Consider the following 9,166-nt stretch of genomic DNA (forward strand, 5'->3'; position numbering starts at 1 on the left):
TGTGAATAAAAGAGTTAGTTGACCTACAAGCCATGGGTCGTCTGGTTATTGGAGGGTTGTTAATATTATACGCTACCAGGATTATTGTATGCTGTGCCTGACTACCAGTGGAGATATCGTGGATCGTAATGCTACTCCGCTACATGGGTCATAGGAAAGATGTAGAAATAACAAGCAGGAATAATACTATCTTAGCCCCCAAAGCAGGTTTGCACAGGTTATAGTATAGTAAAAAAAAAAAGAGGACATGTCTGAGTCATGAAGTACATATAGAAAGAGCACCATGCACATAGCGATACATTGCACATAGAAAACATTACCAAAACTTAATAACGTCTAAAACCCCCCACCCTGCCCTCTACAACCCAAACATAGCAGGGGCATATTACCCGTAACTTGTACAGAACTGACATGTAAACAAGGGGACGGTCAGAACTGAAAGGTCTATACTAGAAAAACGAGGCAGGTGCTGGGAGGGGAAAAAATCCCTCAAATCAGAAAAAATAAAATAAAAACCGGGGTAGTATAGAGTTTTAAGGTTCTCTGGGAGTGAACATACGCTGGGAGAGGAACGAACAGTAGGACTCATTGTGGTTAAAGCGGTTGTATCCCGCTTTTTGACACTTTTACCTACAGGTAAGCCTATAATAAGGCTTACCTGTAGGTACAAATAATATCTCCTAAACCGGCACGGTTTAGGAGATATTTACAGTGCATGCAGCCGCTCGCGCGAGTGGCGCATGCGCTCTGAAGGTCCGGGGGGACCTTCAATTAACTTGCCGGGAGCTTGCCGGAAAAATCACTTCATCGCGGCTCCGGCCAATCAGCGAGCTGGAGCCGTCTCTTCCGGCCAATCAGCGCGCCGGAGCCGCCGAACCCGGAAGAGACGACGAGGGATCATGGCAGTGCCCGCATCGATGTCCGGGGGTCCGTGTCGGGGGTTCGTTTTAAGGTAAGTTAAACATAATGGGCTAGTATGCGATGCATACTAGCTCATTATGCTTTTGTCTTGCAGGTTTTTTTTATTTTTTTTTTTTATAGGGTTTACAACCGCTTTAAGGTCTTGCAATGTTCCACAGAAGAGCTGGTATAGTTCCTTAAAGCCTCGTACACACGCACCGATTGTTGGCCGACCGATCGGCCGTCTTTTGTCCAGTGTTGTTGTGTTGGTTGAAATGTGCTCTAGACTGCACACAAATTTTGTCGGCCAACAACAACCAACTGCAGAAGTGATGTCATGTGATGGTTAACTTTCCGTGTGTTTTTTCTTCTCTGAGCATTGCTCATCTGACTTTTGTCTGCCGAAATCTGTACTGACTGACAATCGGCCGTTCTGGTGACGGCAAACAAAAATTTTTTAGCATGCACACCAGATTTTGTTCGGCCGAAAAGTCGCAGTCAGTTGTCGGAAGCATCATACTAACAAGCCGACAATCGGCCGATCGGACGTCGGCCGAAAATTTACGCCCAACAATCGGTGCGTGTGTACGAGGCTTTAGTATGCTTGTTGTAGATGAAAAGTGTGAATGGAAGTTTGAATGGGAAACAGATCATCACCAATTGGTGAATAAGAGTAGTGTAGTGCCCATTTGGATATACAAATTTGGGAGTATATGTTGGCACCCCAAAGGGCTAAAACATTGTGGAAACCGTCTGCAGCCACTGAAAACATTAGGGAGAGTTCCGACAGGGAACAAACTTGTTCAAGTAACAAAGTGGCATCAAAGACTTGTACGTAGGCATCCAGTGTAGTGCAAGGACCTGCAGACTGACCCTATTGTGAATCAGCTTACTCACAGTAAATGAGGGGAAGGGTCCTCATCATGCAAGGCTATTTCTATCCGCGTCCCGTTGATCCAACCATGCAGATGCGGGATCTGGGTCTTCAAAAAAATACACCCGATCATCACTCACTATACAGACACGGGCTGGAAACAGCATGGCGGCTGAACAGTGGCTATAGCCACTACTTGAGAAAAAATTTCCAGCATGTACCTTCAGCAAAAGTCGATCAAACGGTCAGCTTCTATGAACTGAGGAAGGACACAAGCTGATGGAAATTTGTCCAAACCTGCTAAACCAGCCAGGTTTTGATCAGTGTATGCCTGTGAGTCTACATTACAGCCAATCAGCTTGTGTTTTAGAAAGAGGCCACCAATAGCAGACCTCACATTACTATCATAACAGGTGTACTATGAAAGGAATGATGATGGGGGAAGAGAAGAACTTCTTGGCAGTTCACCTTTCATCAATTTAAAAAGTCATCTCAATAGATGTCGGATATCTATACCATAGTCTGGCCATACGTGGCCTGGTCCAATGTGCCCAAATTTAGCAACTTATAAAGTTTCCTTAGGGAGAGATAAGCATTTCACATTGCTTTTGGAAAATACCTACAAAGTAGGTACAAATCATTCCCTTCTCTATAAAAAAGGCATCAAGTAGTTTTTGGCATGTGTGCACGATCAGTAATCTTCCAAAGCCAAGAGAACACAGAGTTGGTCCTCGCTGGCTTTACAACACATTCCAGAAGTAGCAGTGACTTAATTACCTGTCATTTGCATAGACAAACAATCCACTGGTTCCTTGTCTATCCAAGGCTAGCTTTACTACACAGTGCATCATCTTATGGCGACCATACTCTATACAATCTGATTATACAATCTTCTTTAGATTATATAGTGCAAGGGTCTGCCTGATTTGACACAAACTGAATGGGTTGTTTAGATGTGTCTTCCTACCGGTCATTTTTTTTAGGCTATCGGAAGTTCCATGCAGCTCTATGGGCAGGAAGAAGTGTCAGTCTACTTCAGCTCACCTCCAAGTCTGTCCAGGTTCAGTAAAAGAAAACAGAAAAGGACTAAATCCTTTTCTGCTTTTCTGAACCTAGACATTGCCAATTGAAGGTAGACTGATGTAATTGAACAGAAGTCTTTTTACATCCAGCAGCCCATAGATCCATCCTGAGTCTGCCTTAGTAAGCTGTCAAAATACTAAAGGGGCGTGGATATGACAAAAGTGACATTTGTCATGTTCTACCCTGACTCAGCAAGGGATCTGCTCATGGATTCCCCTCTGAACGGAATAAAGTGCGCCCAATCAACTAGTCTGTACAACCAACTTGTATAGTGTATATTCAGCTTTAGCAGAGTTTAAGAGTCCATTCACACTGCCGCAACTTGTGTGCCCTCAAGTCGCCCCAAGTCGCTTGACATAACAAAGGCAATGTTAATCAATGAGTGCCGTCTTAATTGGCACTACTGAAGTCGCTCCGACTTCTGAAAAGGGTCCTGTACTACTTTGAGGCGACTTGTATCCGACTTGTCCCATAGACTTCAATGGGAGTCGCCTCCTTATCTTATTTGAAGCGACTTGTGATCCGACTTTCCATTAAAATGGTCCTGAACAAGAAAAAAAGAGCATTTTTCTTAGAATTTTTAGTAGCACAGGCATAGGGCTCCTCTCCACCTGGGCGTTTTTGTTGCAGGCATTTATCGGGCATTTTTGGAGGCAGGAATGACTTTTTTTGGATTAAGTGTCTGGGGGGTCTAAAAAGTGTACCTGTGAAGTTTCAGCTCTGTAGCATGTCCGGAACCAGAAAAAAAAAGATTGTTTTTCTTATAATTTTTAGTAGCACAGGCATATGGCTTCTCTCCACCTGGACGTTTTTGTTGCAGGCATTTATTGGGCATTTTTGGAGGCAGGCATGACTTTTTTTGGATTTAGTGTCTGGGGGGTCTAAAAAGTGTACATGTGAAGTTTCAGCTCTGTAGCATGTCCAGAACCAGAAAAAAAAAGATAATTTTTCTTATAATTATTAATAGAGGAGGGTAGTGGCTCCTCTCCACCTGGGCGTTTTTGTTGCAGGCATTTATCAGGCATTTTTTGGGGCGTCTTTGGAGGCAGGCATTAGGTTGGACAGCAGGTGGCACCCCTCTATTTGCTGAGAAGATCCTGGAATGAGGATGAGCTCAGGTGTGTTTAGATCGATCCTAGTCCAAACCTGCCTGATCTATCCCACCAGGAAGCTATCGCTGCACTGGACCGACCAAAAGCATTTGAGGAATTCCCTGCTCTACAGATGCCCTTTGCAGATGATTGACCTAGTAAAGGTGACAGCTTTCTGGTGGGCCCACTCAAGAAGGTTCAGGCTGGGGTCCAAACACAACCTGAGCCATATAATGGAAAATCTCACATTACTTTTTAGTAACTGCTCCTATTTGGGCCACCACACATGTTACAATCTGACCGTACACTAAACGGCAGATCTGCCAGATAATGTTTTATAATAATGTAGATATGTAATAGGGATGAGGTCAGGTGTGTTCGGACACAAGTGTGTACCCACCTGAGCTATCCCACCAGGAAGCTGTTACTGCACTTGGCCAATCATAAGCATCTGAGGCATTCCCTGCTCCATAGATGCACATAGCAGATGACAGCTTCCTGGTGGGCTTACTCGGGACGGTTCAGGCTAGGGTCCAAAACACAACCTTAACTTATCCATACACAGGAAAAATGTTACATTACTTTTCAGTAACTGCTCCTATTCAGGTCGCATTGTTACAATCGGACCATACAGTGCGTACTGTAGATCCACCAAATGTTTTATAATGTAGGTATATAATAGGGATGAAGTCAGGTGTGTTCTAGTACCCATCTATGTTTTCCCACCGGAAAGTCAATAGCCAATCATAGGCAGCAGAGGCATTCCCAACCACGCAGCAGCAGGTATGCAAGGGGTATGTAGCTGCTCAGTGAATGCCCCCACTGCCTATGATTGGCTATGAACTTTGCAGTGGGAAAGCTCAAGTGAGTTTGGACTCATATCTGAGCCCCCCTGAGCTCATCACTGCTATGTAATTTGAGGACCTACCTAAACTATCCAATCAGTATTCAATCATTCAGGCCCTTTCACTACATACCTATTGGTAGATCTAAAGGAGATTGTACAATCAGATTGTAATGAGAGTGGTGAGCTTTAGTGACAGGATTTAACAGGACATGTAATCTTACGTAAGTGATAACCCTTTGTTGAATTAGACAGGTTTATAGTCCTAAATAATGGAAGTTGTTTGCTGCCTTGAACTCCCCATACAAATGGCAGTTATTTTAGTTCTTCTCACCTGCCTGTATCACAATGCAATGATTCCTATGGAGGAAAGCCGATCTGTCTTTAAAGGATTATTTGTGCCAGATACAAAAAAGAATGAAAACCACATTCAGCTGGCGACGGGTCGGTGGCAAGGGAAAAACACATTAATAAGCAGGTTGAGTAATGTGATGGGATTGATGAACACTGATTAGATTTCATCTTACCATTTATATCATAAAACAAAGGTAATGACCCATGAACTAATACCTACCTTTCTGTGAAGGTGGAACACCTGTCCTGCACAAAATGAACAGTCAGAGAGCCAGTTGAGGGGGGTATAGAACACAGACAGCTGGAATAGACTTCAACCCTCTCCTTCACTAGTGGAACCACAAATAGCAGCATGCCTACCCTCACACCTGAGAAGAAGAAATTACACAACTAGAAAAATAAACTGCACTGCCTAATGAATACAGGATCACTCATATACCCCCCCACCATTCTGAGATGGTAAAGATCAGACGCCCCCTGCATACAGAACAGGTACATCCTTATATAAAAGGTAAGATACCCACCGGGTAAATATCAGGAACCCCCCCGCCAAATAAAGATCAGGTACCCTCCTAGATAAAAATCAGGTACCCTTCTGGATAAAAATTGGGTAACCCCTTGGATAAAGATCAGGTACCCTCCAAGATAAAGATCAAATACCTTCTGGTAAAATTGGGTAACCCCTTGGATGAAGATTAGGTACCCTCTGTATAAAGATCAGGTACTCCCTGGAGAAAAAAAAAATCAGGTACCCCTGGAAAAAGATCAGGTACACCAAATAACAGGTACCCCCTGAATAAAGCTAAGGTACACCCAAGAACAGCTACCTCTTGGATAAAGATCAGGTATCCCCCTGGATAAAAATCAAGTACCCCCCAGAACAGGTACCCTCTGAATAAAGTTTAGGTACCCCCCTGGATAAAGATATGGTATCGCCCTTGGTAAAGATCTGGTGCCCCCAAGAACAAGTACCCTCTGCATAAAGATCAGGTACCCCCCTGGATAAAGATCAGGTGCTTCCTGGATAAAGATCAGGTACCCCCCTGGGTAAAGATCAGGTAACCCAGTGGGTAAAGTTCAGGTACCCCAGTGGGTAAAGTTCAGGTACCCCCCTGGGTAAAGATCTGGTACCCCCCTGGGTAAAGTTCAGGTACCCCCAAGGACAAGTACCCTCTGGATAAAGATCAGGTACCCCCAAGGACAAGTACCCTCTGGATAAAGATCAGGTACCCCCCCAAGGACAAGTACCCTCTGGATAAAGATCAGGTACCCCCCCAAGGACAAGTACCCTCTGGATAAAGATCAGGTACCCCCAAGGACAAGTACCCTCTGGATAAAGATCAGGTACCCCCAAGGACAAGTACCCTCTGGATAAAGATCAGGTACCCCCAAGGACAAGTACCCTCTGGATAAAGATCAGGTACCCCCAAGGACAAGTACCCTCTGGATAAAGATCAGGTAGCCCCAAGAACAGGTACCTTTTGCCATGACATCCAGTTCCAGGGGCCATTAAGAATCAATATGCAAAAAGTAATTTCTTTGCTACTTTTCCATTATAAAGTAAAGTGCAGTATGAATAGTAGATTTCTCGGGCTGTGTACAACATTACCGTCTAGATGAGCGATCCTCCATCCATGTCCCGGTGGCAGTAATGATCGGAGGAGTACACCGTTCCTCTCCGGGTTAATCTCCCAGTGTACTCAGGTCAGTATTAGCAGGCTCAGCTCCACCTGTACAGGGTGGAGTAACAGGGTTCCTCTGGGAGGGCCAGCCAGGCAGGAGCAGAGTCCAAATCCGAGCTCGGGGTGATGTGAAGGTAAATTGCTGACAACGATCCAAATCCAGGCATAACGTAGCCAGCAGCAGAGGGGCGCCTGTCACTGATCACAGCGCACTCTGAGCCCACTGCTCACTTCTACGGGAAAAACTTCCATTCATGGCGTGGGCGCCCCCTCGTGGAAACACGCTGCCACACCAAGCAGCGGCCGAAGCATTGGGTTACTATATCAATAAGCATATGACAAGTCTAATGAGGTCACCATGTGTTATCAAGAATGTCAGATGAGTGGAGACGTCAGCGGAGAAGCCTATAGACTAATTCTCGAGGAATCAATCTAAGCTGGCCATATACTCTGCAATCTGATTGTACAATATTCTCTAGGCTGGCCATACATTATGCAATTTTCTTTCCTTCAATCACAGGTCAAAGAAAAGAAAATCACTTGATTTACCCATCATCACAGTCAGTGTTAATGGATGAATTCCTCTGACTGTACTATTGTATACTGACAGCGGGAGGTTTCCCCACCATCAGAATACAATGATCACTGCTGCCAGCTATAGCCACCGGCAGTGATCGTACAAAATAAACTGGGCTAGTTGTACTGACATCAGTCAATAGATCCACTTCAGTTCAACCAGCCTGCCCATTGTTGGATCGAAACTGGGCCAGTTCCTGCTAAACTAGCTGAAATGCCATCCATCTGTGTCCAGCTTTAGGCTCTGTTCACACCTATGCGGGTGCGACATTGTGTGTGTTTTATCACGGCATTCTGCGTCGTGTTTAGGAAGCCTATCCATTTTAATTGGCTGCCATACATGCAAAAAAATTGCAAAAGAAGTAAATGAACCTTTTTTAAAAAAAATCATGCTGCACAAAAACAGGGTGCTTTGGTGCTATGAGGTTTGAACACAAGATTTCACATTAGGAAGGCGTATTGGGATTTGCCTTTAGGAATTGATGGCAGCAATATGTAAAATAAAGGCATTTTTTTGTGCATTTCATAATTTTGGTAAATCTAAGGCTAGGTCCACGTTTGTCAACCTATCCTTAAGATGGATCGAAGTTCAGCAGGAACCGTCCAAATTTCAATCCAATTATAGGCAAGCTGGTTGTACTGAAAGGAGTTTTAAAGTCAGGTTTTTTATCTTCATGCATTCCTTGCATGAAGATAAAAACCTTCTGGGTGAAGCAGCCTCCCCAGCACCCTCTAATACTTACCTGAGGTCCTTCTCTGTCCAGGAGTCCCTCAGCCGTCCGGGATTCTCCCTCCTGATTGCCTGGGACACAGCCACGGTGCCATTGGCTCCTGTGGCTGTCAATCAAAGTCAGTTAGCCAGTCAGGAGAGAGAGAGGGGGAGGGGCCATATAACAGCTCTGTGTCTAAATGGACACACGGAGCAGCAGCTCGGCTCGGGTGCCCCCATAGCAAGCTGTTTGCTGTGGGGGCACTCGATAGGAGGGAGGGGCCAGGAGCAGTATTGAGGGACCCGAGAAGAGGAGGATTAAAGCTGCCTTGTGCAAAACCAACTGCACAGAGGAAGTAAGTATAACATGTTTTTTTTATTATTTTGTAAAAAAAAACAAGACTTTACAATCACTTGAAGTCTATTAATCAATCAAACACAATAGGGCTGCGGGAGTTATACCTCGTACACACACATCGATTATTGGCCGGGAATTTTCGGCCAACGTCCGATTGGACGATTTTCGGCTTGTTAGTATGAAGCTTCTGACAACCGACTCCGATTTTTCGGCCGAAAAAAATCTGGTGTGCAGGCTATAAAATTTTTGTTGGCCGTCAACACAACGGCCGATTTTCCGTCAGTCAGTACAGATTTCGGCAGACAAAAATCTGATGAGCAAGACTGGGCATGCTCAGAGAAGAAAAAACACACGGAAAGTAAACCAGCACATGACATCACTTCTGAAGTAGATTTTTCTTGGCCGAGAAAATTCGTGTGCAGTCTAGGCACATTCCAACCAACAAAACACCACTCTGGACAAAAGTCGGACGATCGGTCGGCCGATAATCGTTGCGTGTGTACGAGGCATTAGTGTTGATGGGGGTAATCAAGTAATTTTCTTTCCTTCAACCACAAAGAAAATTGCATAATGTATGGCCTGGCTTAATTTAACAAAATTCTTCATTATAAGGACAAATCTAAGCAATTTATTAAATTTTTATGAAATCAGACAGGCCCTACAGTATATAGATGGTGGTAGATCTAAGAGAGATT

The 9,166-nt window shown here is 44.5% G+C and overlaps 1 protein-coding gene across 1 annotated transcript in view; it reads right to left on the minus strand.

The window, feature by feature from the left end:
* ARHGEF26 (Rho guanine nucleotide exchange factor 26) overlaps positions 1 to 7,048 on the minus strand; it is a 231,045-nt gene extending 223,997 nt beyond the window's left edge. The window contains exon 1 of the mRNA XM_082251520.1: positions 6,756 to 7,048. The gene's annotated coding sequence lies outside the window, so the exon portion shown is untranslated. The remainder of the gene's footprint in view (positions 1 to 6,755) is intronic.
* Between the last annotated feature and the right edge of the window lie 2,118 nt (positions 7,049 to 9,166).

This window comes from Pelophylax lessonae, assembly GCF_965119305.1.
Source record: "Pelophylax lessonae genome assembly, chromosome: 3".
In the NCBI taxonomy this organism is placed as follows: Eukaryota; Metazoa; Chordata; class Amphibia; order Anura; family Ranidae; genus Pelophylax; species Pelophylax lessonae.